Consider the following 13,786-nt stretch of genomic DNA (forward strand, 5'->3'; position numbering starts at 1 on the left):
GGATACAGAAATCCCAGTTACTGCATATGCCTATGCCAGGCTACAGAACTCTTGGAAAGAGTTTCTCTCTACGCCCCTATACAGAACTCTGGTAAACTGTGTCTCACTACATTCAAGATACAGAACTCGCATAAGCTGCGTCTGCCACACGCAGCATAGAGAAAACCCGCATATAGCGAATACCTGCTCATAGGCTACAGAATGCTTGGAAACAGCTTCTCCCTACACTCTGATACAGAACTTCGGTAAACTGTGTCTCTCTAATTCTAGGTTACAGATCTCCCAGAAGCTGCGTCGGCTACACTCAGGCAACAGGAATCCCATATACAGCGTATGCCTGCTCTCAGACTACAGAACTCTTGGAAACAGCTTCTCTCTCCATGCAACATACAGAACTACTGGAAACTGCATCTCTCTACACTTAGATTACAGAACTCCCGAAAGCTGCATCTGCTACACTCAGCATCCAGAATACCCACACAAAGCGAATGCCTAATTCCAGGATACGCAACTCCTGTAAACAGCTCCTCTCTACACCAAGGATAGCGAACTCCGGTAAACTGCTTCTCTCTACATCCAGGTAGCAGAGCTCCCATAAGTGGCGTCTCCTACACTCAGGATACAGAAATCCCAATTCCTGCATATGCCTCTTGCTAGGCTCCAGAACTCTTGGAAACAGTTTCTCTCTACACGCATATACAGAACTCTGGTAAACAGTGTCTCACGACATGCACGAGACAGAACGCCCATAAGCTGCGTGTGCTACACTCAGCATACAGAAAACCCGCGTATAGCGAATACCTGCTCATAGGCTACAGAACTCTTGGAAACAGCTTCTCCCTACACCAAGGATAGAGAACTCTTGGAAACTGCTTCTCTTTCCAGCCAGGTTACTGAGCTCCTGTAAGCTGCATCTGCTACACTTAGGATACAGAAATCCCATACATTGCCTATGCCTATTGCCAGGCTCCAGAACTCTTGGAAACAGCTTCTCCCTACAACCTGATACACAACTTGGGTAAACTGTGTCTCTCTAATTCTAGGTTGCAGATCTCCCAGAAGCTGCGCCTGCTGCACTCAGCATACAGAAAACCCGCATATACCGAATACCTATGCCCAGGCTACCGAAATCTTAGAAACAGCTTCTCTCTACATTCAACATACGGAACTCCTGGATACTGGATGTCTCTGCACTTAGGTTATGGAACTCCCGTAAGCTGCATCTCTTACACGCAGCTTACTGAAAACCCGCATAGAGTGAATGCCTCATTCCAGGCTACCGAACTCCAGTAAATAGCTGCTCTCTACACCAAGGATAGAGAACTCCGGTGAACTGCTTCTCTCTACATCCAGGTAGCAGAGCTCCCATAAGCGGCATCTCCTACACTCAGGATACAGAAATCCCAGTTACTGCATATGCCTATGCCAGGCTACAGAACTCTTGGAAAGAGTTTCTCTCTACGCCCCTATACAGAACTCTGGTAAACTGTGTCTCACTACATTCAAGATACAGAACTCGCATAAGCTGCGTCTGCCACACGCAGCATACAGAAAACCCGCATATAGCGAATACCTGCTCATAGGCTACAGAATGCTTGGAAACAGCTTCTCCCTACACTCTGATACAGAACTTGGGTAAACTGTGTCTCTCTAATTCTAGGTTACAGATCTCCCAGAAGCTGCGTCGGCTACACTCAGGCAACAGGAATCCCATATACAGCGTATGCCTGCTCTCAGACTACAGAACTCTTGGAAACAGCTTCTCTCTACATTCAACATACAGAACTACTGGAAACTGCATCTCTCTACACTTAGATTACAGAACTCCCGAAAGCTGCATCTGCTACACTCAGCATCCAGAATACCCACACAAAGCGAATGCCTAATTCCAGGATACGCAACTCCTGTAAACAGCTCCTCTCTACACCAAGGATAGCGAACTCCGGTAAACTGCTTCTCTCTACATCCAGGTAGCAGAGCTCCCATAAGTGGCGTCTCCTACACTCAGGATACAGAAATCCCAATTCCTGCATATGCCTCTTGCTAGGCTCCAGAACTCTTGGAAACAGTTTCTCTCTACACGCATATACAGAACTCTGGTAAACAGTGTCTCACGACATGCACCAGACAGAACGCCCATAAGCTGCGTGTGCTACACTCAGCATACAGAAAACCCGCGTATAGCGAATACCTGCTCATAGGCTACAGAACTCTTGGAAACAGCTTCTCTCTACACCAAGGATAGAGAACTCTTGGAAACTGCTTCTCTTTCCAGCCAGGTTACTGAGCTCCTGTAAGCTGCATCTGCTACACTTAGGATACAGAAATCCCATACATTGCCTATGCCTATTGCCAGGCTCCAGAACTCTTGGAAACAGCTTCTCCCTACAACCTGATACACAACTTGGGTAAACTGTGTCTCTCTAATTCTAGGTTGCAGATCTCCCATAAGCTGCGCCTGCTGCACTCAGCATACAGAAAACCCGCATATACCGAATACCTATGCCCAGGCTACCGAAATCTTAGAAACAGCTTCTCTCTACATTCAACATACGGAACTCCTGGATACTGGATGTCTCTGCACTTAGGTTATGGAACTCCCGTAAGCTGCATCTCTTACACGCAGCTTACTGAAAACCCGCATAGAGTGAATGCCTCATTCCAGGCTACCGAACTCCAGTAAATAGCTGCTCTCTACACCAAGGATAGAGAACTCCGGTGAACTGCTTCTCTCTACATCCAGGTAGCAGAGCTCCCATAAGCGGCATCTCCTACACTCAGGATACAGAAATCCCAGTTACTGCATATGCCTATGCCAGGCTACAGAACTCTTGGAAAGAGTTTCTCTCTACGCCCCTATACAGAACTCTGGTAAACTGTGTCTCACTACATTCAAGATACAGAACTCGCATAAGCTGCGTCTGCCACACGCAGCATACAGAAAACCCGCATGTAGCGAATACCTGCTCATAGGCTACAGAATGCTTGGAAACAGCTTCTCCCTACACTCTGATACAGAACTTGGGTAAACTGTGTCTCTCTAATTCTAGGTTACAGATCTCCCAGAAGCTGCGTCGGCTACACTCAGGCAACAGGAATCCCATATACAGCGTATGCCTGCTCTCAGACTACAGAACTCTTGGAAACAGCTTCTCTCTACATTCAACATACAGAACTACTGGAAACTGCATCTCTCTACACTTAGATTACAGAACTCCCGAAAGCTGCATCTGCTACACTCAGCATCCAGAATACCCACACAAAGCGAATGCCTAATTCCAGGATACGCAACTCCTGTAAACAGCTCCTCTCTACACCAAGGATAGCGAACTCCGGTAAACTGCTTCTCTCTACATCCAGGTAGCAGAGCTCCCATAAGTGGCGTCTCCTACACTCAGGATACAGAAATCCCAATTCCTGCATATGCCTCTTGCTAGGCTCCAGAACTCTTGGAAACAGTTTCTCTCTACACGCATATACAGAACTCTGGTAAACAGTGTCTCACGACATGCACGAGACAGAACGCCCATAAGCTGCGTGTGCTACACTCAGCATACAGAAAACCCGCGTATAGCGAATACCTGCTCATAGGCTACAGAACTCTTGGAAACAGCTTCTCCCTACACCAAGGATAGAGAACTCTTGGAAACTGCTTCTCTTTCCAGCCAGGTTACTGAGCTCCTGTAAGCTGCATCTGCTACACTTAGGATACAGAAATCCCATACATTGCCTATGCCTATTGCCAGGCTCCAGAACTCTTGGAAACAGCTTCTCCCTACAACCTGATACACAACTTGGGTAAACTGTGTCTCTCTAATTCTAGGTTGCAGATCTCCCAGAAGCTGCGCCTGCTGCACTCAGCATACAGAAAACCCGCATATACCGAATACCTATGCCCAGGCTACCGAAATCTTAGAAACAGCTTCTCTCTACATTCAACATACGGAACTCCTGGATACTGGATGTCTCTGCACTTAGGTTATGGAACTCCCGTAAGCTGCATCTCTTACACGCAGCTTACTGAAAACCCGCATAGAGCGAATGCCTCATTCCAGGCTACCGAACTCCAGTAAATAGCTGCTCTCTACACCAAGGATAGAGAACTCCGGTGAATTGCTTCTCTCTACATCCAGGTAGCAGAGCTCCCATAAGCGGCATCTCCTACACTCAGGATACAGAAATCCCAGTTACTGCATATGCCTATGCCAGGCTACAGAACTCTTGGAAAGAGTTTCTCTCTACGCCCCTATACAGAACTCTGGTAAACTGTGTCTCACTACATTCAAGATACAGAACTCGCATAAGCTGCGTCTGCCACACGCAGCATACAGAAAACCCGCATATAGCGAATACCTGCTCATAGGCTACAGAATGCTTGGAAACAGCTTCTCCCTACACTCTGATACAGAACTTGGGTAAACTGTGTCTCTCTAATTCTAGGTTACAGATCTCCCAGAAGCTGCGTCGGCTACACTCAGGCAACAGGAATCCCATATACAGCGTATGCCTGCTCTCAGACTACAGAACTCTTGGAAACAGCTTCTCTCTCCATGCAACATACAGAACTACTGGAAACTGCATCTCTCTACACTTAGATTACAGAACTCCCGAAAGCTGCATCTGCTACACTCAGCATCCAGAATACCCACACAAAGCGAATGCCTAATTCCAGGATACGCAACTCCTGTAAACAGCTCCTCTCTACACCAAGGATAGCGAACTCCGGTAAACTGCTTCTCTCTACATCCAGGTAGCAGAGCTCCCATAAGTGGCGTCTCCTACACTCAGGATACAGAAATCCCAATTACTGCATATGCCTCTTGCTAGGCTCCAGAACTCTTGGAAACAGTTTCTCTCTACACGCATATACAGAACTCTGGTAAACAGTGTCTCACGACATGCACGAGACAGAACGCCCATAAGCTGCGTGTGCTACACTCAGCATACAGAAAACCCGCGTATAGCGAATACCTGCTCATAGGCTACAGAACTCTTGGAAACAGCTTCTCTCTACACCAAGGATAGAGAACTCTTGGAAACTGCTTCTCTTTCCAGCCAGGTTACTGAGCTCCTGTAAGCTGCATCTGCTACACTTAGGATACAGAAATCCCATACATTGCCTATGCCTATTGCCAGGCTCCAGAACTCTTGGAAACAGCTTCTCCCTACAACCTGATACACAACTTGGGTAAACTGTGTCTCTCTAATTCTAGGTTGCTGATCTCCCAGAAGCTGCGCCTGCTGCACTCAGCATACAGAAAACCCGCATATACCGAATACCTATGCCCAGGCTACCGAAATCTTAGAAACAGCTTCTCTCTACATTCAACATACGGAACTCCTGGATACTGGATGTCTCTGCACTTAGGTTATGGAACTCCCGTAAGCTGCATCTCTTACACGCAGCTTACTGAAAACCCGCATAGAGCGAATGCCTCATTCCAGGCTACCGAACTCCAGTAAATAGCTGCTCTCTACACCAAGGATAGAGAACTCCGGTGAATTGCTTCTCTCTACATCCAGGTAGCAGAGCTCCCATAAGCGGCATCTCCTACACTCAGGATACAGACATCCCAGTTACTGCATATGCCTATGCCAGGCTACAGAACTCTTGGAAAGAGTTTCTCTCTACGCCCCTATACAGAACTCTGGTAAACTGTGTCTCACTACATTCAAGATACAGAACTCGCATAAGCTGCGTCTGCCACACGCAGCATACAGAAAACCCGCATATAGCGAATACCTGCTCATAGGCTACAGAATGCTTGGAAACAGCTTCTCCCTACACTCTGATACAGAACTTGGGTAAACTGTGTCTCTCTAATTCTAGGTTACAGATCTCCCAGAAGCTGCGTCGGCTACACTCAGGCAACAGGAATCCCATATACAGCGTATGCCTGCTCTCAGACTACAGAACTCTTGGAAACAGCTTCTCTCTCCATGCAACATACAGAACTACTGGAAACTGCATCTCTCTACACTTAGATTACAGAACTCCCGAAAGCTGCATCTGCTACACTCAGCATCCAGAATACCCACACAAAGCGAATGCCTAATTCCAGGATACGCAACTCCTGTAAACAGCTCCTCTCTACACCAAGGATAGCGAACTCCGGTAAACTGCTTCTCTCTACATCCAGGTAGCAGAGCTCCCATAAGTGGCGTCTCCTACACTCAGGATACAGAAATCCCAATTCCTGCATATGCCTCTTGCTAGGCTCCAGAACTCTTGGAAACAGTTTCTCTCTACACGCATATACAGAACTCTGGTAAACAGTGTCTCACGACATGCACGAGACAGAACGCCCATAAGCTGCGTGTGCTACACTCAGCATACAGAAAACCCGCGTATAGCGAATACCTGCTCATAGGCTACAGAACTCTTGGAAACAGCTTCTCTCTACACCAAGGATAGAGAACTCTTGGAAACTGCTTCTCTTTCCAGCCAGGTTACTGAGCTCCTGTAAGCTGCATCTGCTACACTTAGGATACAGAAATCCCATACATTGCCTATGCCTATTGCCAGGCTCCAGAACTCTTGGAAACAGCTTCTCCCTACAACCTGATACACAACTTGGGTAAACTGTGTCTCTCTAATTCTAGGTTGCAGATCTCCCAGAAGCTGCGCCTGCTGCACTCAGCATACAGAAAACCCGCATATACCGAATACCTATGCCCAGGCTACCGAAATCTTAGAAACAGCTTCTCTCTACATTCAACATACGGAACTCCTGGATACTGGATGTCTCTGCACTTAGGTTATGGAACTCCCGTAAGCTGCATCTCTTACACGCAGCTTACTGAAAACCCGCATAGAGCGAATGCCTCATTCCAGGCTACCGAACTCCAGTAAATAGCTGCTCTCTACACCAAGGATAGAGAACTCCGGTGAATTGCTTCTCTCTACATCCAGGTAGCAGAGCTCCCATAAGCGGCATCTCCTACACTCAGGATACAGAAATCCCAGTTACTGCATATGCCTATGCCAGGCTACAGAACTCTTGGAAAGAGTTTCTCTCTACGCCCCTATACAGAACTCTGGTAAACTGTGTCTCACTACATTCAAGATACAGAACTCGCATAAGCTGCGTCTGCCACACGCAGCATACAGAAAACCCGCATATAGCGAATACCTGCTCATAGGCTACAGAATGCTTGGAAACAGCTTCTCCCTACACTCTGATACAGAACTTGGGTAAACTGTGTCTCTCTAATTCTAGGTTACAGATCTCCCAGAAGCTGCGTCGGCTACACTCAGGCAACAGGAATCCCATATACAGCGTATGCCTGCTCTCAGACTACAGAACTCTTGGAAACAGCTTCTCTCTCCATGCAACATACAGAACTACTGGAAACTGCATCTCTCTACACTTAGATTACAGAACTCCCGAAAGCTGCATCTGCTACACTCAGCATCCAGAATACCCACACAAAGCGAATGCCTAATTCCAGGATACGCAACTCCTGTAAACAGCTCCTCTCTACACCAAGGATAGCGAACTCCGGTAAACTGCTTCTCTCTACATCCAGGTAGCAGAGCTCCCATAAGTGGCGTCTCCTACACTCAGGATACAGAAATCCCAATTCCTGCATATGCCTCTTCCTAGGCTCCAGAACTCTTGGAAACAGTTTCTCTCTACACGCATATACAGAACTCTGGTAATCAGTGTCTCACGACATGCACGAGACAGAACGCCCATAAGCTGCGTGTGCTACACTCAGCATACAGAAAACCTGCGTATAGCGAATACCTGCTCATAGGCTACAGAACTCTTGGAAACAGCTTCTCCCTACACCAAGGATAGAGAACTCTTGGAAACTGCTTCTCTTTCCAGCCAGGTTACTGAGCTCCTGTAAGCTGCATCTGCTACACTTAGGATACAGAAATCCCATACATTGCCTATGCCTATTGCCAGGCTCCAGAACTCTTGGAAACAGCTTCTCCCTACAACCTGATACACAACTTGGGTAAACTGTGTCTCTCTAATTCTAGGTTGCAGATCTCCCAGAAGCTGCGCCTGCTGCACTCAGCATACAGAAAACCCGCATATACCGAATACCTATGCCCAGGCTACCGAAATCTTAGAAACAGCTTCTCTCTACATTCAACATACGGAACTCCTGGATACTGGATGTCTCTGCACTTAGGTTATGGAACTCCCGTAAGCTGCATCTCTTACACGCAGCTTACTGAAAACCCGCATAGAGCGAATGCCTCATTCCAGGCTACCGAACTCCAGTAAATAGCTGCTCTCTACACCAAGGATAGAGAACTCCGGTGAACTGCTTCTCTCTACATCCAGGTAGCAGAGCTCCCATAAGCGGCATCTCCTACACTCAGGATACAGAAATCCCAGTTACTGCATATGCCTATGCCAGGCTACAGAACTCTTGGAAAGAGTTTCTCTCTACGCCCCTATACAGAACTCTGGTAAACTGTGTCTCACTACATTCAAGATACAGAACTCGCATAAGCTGCGTCTGCCACACGCAGCATACAGAAAACCCGCATATAGCGAATACCTGCTCATAGGCTACAGAATGCTTGGAAACAGCTTCTCCCTACACTCTGATACAGAACTTGGGTAAACTGTGTCTCTCTAATTCTAGGTTACAGATCTCCCAGAAGCTGCGTCGGCTACACTCAGGCAACAGGAATCCCATATACAGCGTATGCCTGCTCTCAGACTACAGAACTCTTGGAAACAGCTTCTCTCTCCATGCAACATACAGAACTACTGGAAACTGCATCTCTCTACACTTAGATTACAGAACTCCCGAAAGCTGCATCTGCTACACTCAGCATCCAGAATACCCACACAAAGCGAATGCCTAATTCCAGGATACGCAACTCCTGTAAACAGCTCCTCTCTACACCAAGGATAGCGAACTCCGGTAAACTGCTTCTCTCTACATCCAGGTAGCAGAGCTCCCATAAGTGGCGTCTCCTACACTCAGGATACAGAAATCCCAATTCCTGCATATGCCTCTTGCTAGGCTCCAGAACTCTTGGAAACAGTTTCTCTCTACACGCATATACAGAACTCTGGTAAACAGTGTCTCACGACATGCACGAGACAGAACGCCCATAAGCTGCGTGTGCTACACTCAGCATACAGAAAACCCGCGTATAGCGAATACCTGCTCATAGGCTACAGAACTCTTGGAAACAGCTTCTCTCTACACCAAGGATAGAGAACTCTTGGAAACTGCTTCTCTTTCCAGCCAGGTTACTGAGCTCCTGTAAGCTGCATCTGCTACACTTAGGATACAGAAATCCCATACATTGCCTATGCCTATTGCCAGGCTCCAGAACTCTTGGAAACAGCTTCTCCCTACAACCTGATACACAACTTGGGTAAACTGTGTCTCTCTAATTCTAGGTTGCAGATCTCCCAGAAGCTGCGCCTGCTGCACTCAGCATACAGAAAACCCGCATATACCGAATACCTATGCCCAGGCTACCGAAATCTTAGAAACAGCTTCTCTCTACATTCAACATACGGAACTCCTGGATACTGGATGTCTCTGCACTTAGGTTATGGAACTCCCGTAAGCTGCATCTCTTACACGCAGCTTACTGAAAACCCGCATAGAGCGAATGCCTCATTCCAGGCTACCGAACTCCAGTAAATAGCTGCTCTCTACACCAAGGATAGAGAACTCCGGTGAATTGCTTCTCTCTACATCCAGGTAGCAGAGCTCCCATAAGCGGCATCTCCTACACTCAGGATACAGAAATCCCAGTTACTGCATATGCCTATGCCAGGCTACAGAACTCTTGGAAAGAGTTTCTCTCTACGCCCCTATACAGAACTCTGGTAAACTGTGTCTCACTACATTCAAGATACAGAACTCGCATAAGCTGCGTCTGCCACACGCAGCATAGAGAAAACCCGCATATAGCGAATACCTGCTCATAGGCTACAGAATGCTTGGAAACAGCTTCTCCCTACACTCTGATACAGAACTTGGGTAAACTGTGTCTCTCTAATTCTAGGTTACAGATCTCCCAGAAGCTGCGTCGGCTACACTCAGGCAACAGGAATCCCATATACAGTGTATGCCTGCTCTCAGACTACAGAACTCTTGGAAACAGCTTCTCTCTCCATGCAACATACAGAACTACTGGAAACTGCATCTCTCTACACTTAGATTACAGAACTCCCGAAAGCTGCATCTGCTACACTCAGCATCCAGAATACCCACACAAAGCGAATGCCTAATTCCAGGATACGCAACTCCTGTAAACAGCTCCTCTCTACACCAAGGATAGCGAACTCCGGTAAACTGCTTCTCTCTACATCCAGGTAGCAGAGCTCCCATAAGTGGCGTCTCCTACACTCAGGATACAGAAATCCCAATTCCTGCATATGCCTCTTGCTAGGCTCCAGAACTCTTGGAAACAGTTTCTCTCTACACGCATATACAGAACTCTGGTAAACAGTGTCTCACGACATGCACGAGACAGAACGCCCATAAGCTGCGTGTGCTACACTCAGCATACAGAAAACCCGCGTATAGCGAATACCTGCTCATAGGCTACAGAACTCTTGGAAACAGCTTCTCTCTACACCAAGGATAGAGAACTCTTGGAAACTGCTTCTCTTTCCAGCCAGGTTACTGAGCTCCTGTAAGCTGCATCTGCTACACTTAGGATACAGAAATCCCATACATTGCCTATGCCTATTGCCAGGCTCCAGAACTCTTGGAAACAGCTTCTCCCTACAACCTGATACACAACTTGGGTAAACTGTGTCTCTCTAATTCTAGGTTGCAGATCTCCCAGAAGCTGCGCCTGCTGCACTCAGCATACAGAAAACCCGCATATACCGAATACCTATGCCCAGGCTACCGAAATCTTAGAAACAGCTTCTCTCTACATTCAACATACGGAACTCCTGGATACTGGATGTCTCTGCACTTAGGTTATGGAACTCCCGTAAGCTGCATCTCTTACACGCAGCTTACTGAAAACCCGCATAGAGCGAATGCCTCATTCCAGGCTACCGAACTCCAGTAAATAGCTGCTCTCTACACCAAGGATAGAGAACTCCGGTGAATTGCTTCTCTCTACATCCAGGTAGCAGAGCTCCCATAAGCGGCATCTCCTACACTCAGGATACAGAAATCCCAGTTACTGCATATGCCTATGCCAGGCTACAGAACTCTTGGAAAGAGTTTCTCTCTACGCCCCTATACAGAACTCTGGTAAACTGTGTCTCACTACATTCAAGATACAGAACTCGCATAAGCTGCGTCTGCCACACGCAGCATAGAGAAAACCCGCATATAGCGAATACCTGCTCATAGGCTACAGAATGCTTGGAAACAGCTTCTCCCTACACTCTGATACAGAACTTGGGTAAACTGTGTCTCTCTAATTCTAGGTTACAGATCTCCCAGAAGCTGCGTCGGCTACACTCAGGCAACAGGAATCCCATATACAGTGTATGCCTGCTCTCAGACTACAGAACTCTTGGAAACAGCTTCTCTCTCCATGCAACATACAGAACTACTGGAAACTGCATCTCTCTACACTTAGATTACAGAACTCCCGAAAGCTGCATCTGCTACACTCAGCATCCAGAATACCCACACAAAGCGAATGCCTAATTCCAGGATACGCAACTCCTGTAAACAGCTCCTCTCTACACCAAGGATAGCGAACTCCGGTAAACTGCTTCTCTCTACATCCAGGTAGCAGAGCTCCCATAAGTGGCGTCTCCTACACTCAGGATACAGAAATCCCAATTCCTGCATATGCCTCTTGCTAGGCTCCAGAACTCTTGGAAACAGTTTCTCTCTACACGCATATACAGAACTCTGGTAAACAGTGTCTCACGACATGCACGAGACAGAACGCCCATAAGCTGCGTGTGCTACACTCAGCATACAGAAAACCCGCGTATAGCGAATACCTGCTCATAGGCTACAGAACTCTTGGAAACAGCTTCTCTCTACACCAAGGATAGAGAACTCTTGGAAACTGCTTCTCTTTCCAGCCAGGTTACTGAGCTCCTGTAAGCTGCATCTGCTACACTTAGGATACAGAAATCCCATACATTGCCTATGCCTATTGCCAGGCTCCAGAACTCTTGGAAACAGCTTCTCCCTACAACCTGATACACAACTTGGGTAAACTGTGTCTCTCTAATTCTAGGTTGCAGATCTCCCATAAGCTGCGCCTGCTGCACTCAGCATACAGAAAACCCGCATATACCGAATACCTATGCCCAGGCTACCGAAATCTTAGAAACAGCTTCTCTCTACATTCAACATACGGAACTCCTGGATACTGGATGTCTCTGCACTTAGGTTATGGAACTCCCGTAAGCTGCATCTCTTACACGCAGCTTACTGAAAACCCGCATAGAGCGAATGCCTCATTCCAGGCTACCGAACTCCAGTAAATAGCTGCTCTCTACACCAAGGATAGAGAACTCCGGTGAATTGCTTCTCTCTACATCCAGGTAGCAGAGCTCCCATAAGCGGCATCTCCTACACTCAGGATACAGAAATCCCAGTTACTGCATATGCCTATGCCAGGCTACAGAACTCTTGGAAAGAGTTTCTCTCTACGCCCCTATACAGAACTCTGGTAAACTGTGTCTCACTACATTCAAGATACAGAACTCACATAAGCTGCGTCTGCCACACGCAGCATACAGAAAACCCGCATATAGCGAATACCTGCTCATAGGCTACAGAATGCTTGGAAACAGCTTCTCCCTACACTCTGATACAGAACTTGGGTAAACTGTGTCTCTCTAATTCTAGGTTACAGATCTCCCAGAAGCTGCGTCGGCTACACTCAGGCAACAGGAATCCCATATACAGCGTATGCCTGCTCTCAGACTACAGAACTCTTGGAAACAGCTTCTCTCTCCATGCAACATACAGAACTACTGGAAACTGCATCTCTCTACACTTAGATTACAGAACTCCCGAAAGCTGCATCTGCTACACTCAGCATCCAGAATACCCACACAAAGCGAATGCCTAATTCCAGGATACGCAACTCCTGTAAACAGCTCCTCTCTACACCAGGGATAGCGAACTCCGGTAAACTGCTTCTCTCTACATCCAGGTAGCAGAGCTCCCATAAGTGGCGTCTCCTACACTCAGGATACAGAAATCCCAATTCCTGCATATGCCTCTTCCTAGGCTCCAGAACTCTTGGAAACAGTTTCTCTCTACACGCATATACAGAACTCTGGTAATCAGTGTCTCACGACATGCACGAGACAGAACGCCCATAAGCTGCGTGTGCTACACTCAGCATACAGAAAACCTGCGTATAGCGAATACCTGCTCATAGGCTACAGAACTCTTGGAAACAGCTTCTCCCTACACCAAGGATAGAGAACTCTTGGAAACTGCTTCTCTTTCCAGCCAGGTTACTGAGCTCCTGTAAGCTGCATCTGCTACACTTAGGATACAGAAATCCCATACATTGCCTATGCCTATTGCCAGGCTCCAGAACTCTTGGAAACAGCTTCTCCCTACAACCTGATACACAACTTGGGTAAACTGTGTCTCTCTAATTCTAGGTTGCAGATCTCCCATAAGCTGCGCCTGCTGCACTCAGCATACAGAAAACCCGCATATACCGAATACCTATGCCCAGGCTACCGAAATCTTAGAAACAGCTTCTCTCTACATTCAACATACGGAACTCCTGGATACTGGATGTCTCTGCACTTAGGTTATGGAACTCCCGTAAGCTGCATCTCTTACACGCAGCTTACTGAAAACCCGCATAGAGCGAATGCCTCATTCCAGG

This window comes from Lepus europaeus, chromosome 13 (assembly GCF_033115175.1).
Source record: "Lepus europaeus isolate LE1 chromosome 13, mLepTim1.pri, whole genome shotgun sequence".
Taxonomy (NCBI): domain Eukaryota; kingdom Metazoa; phylum Chordata; class Mammalia; order Lagomorpha; family Leporidae; genus Lepus; species Lepus europaeus.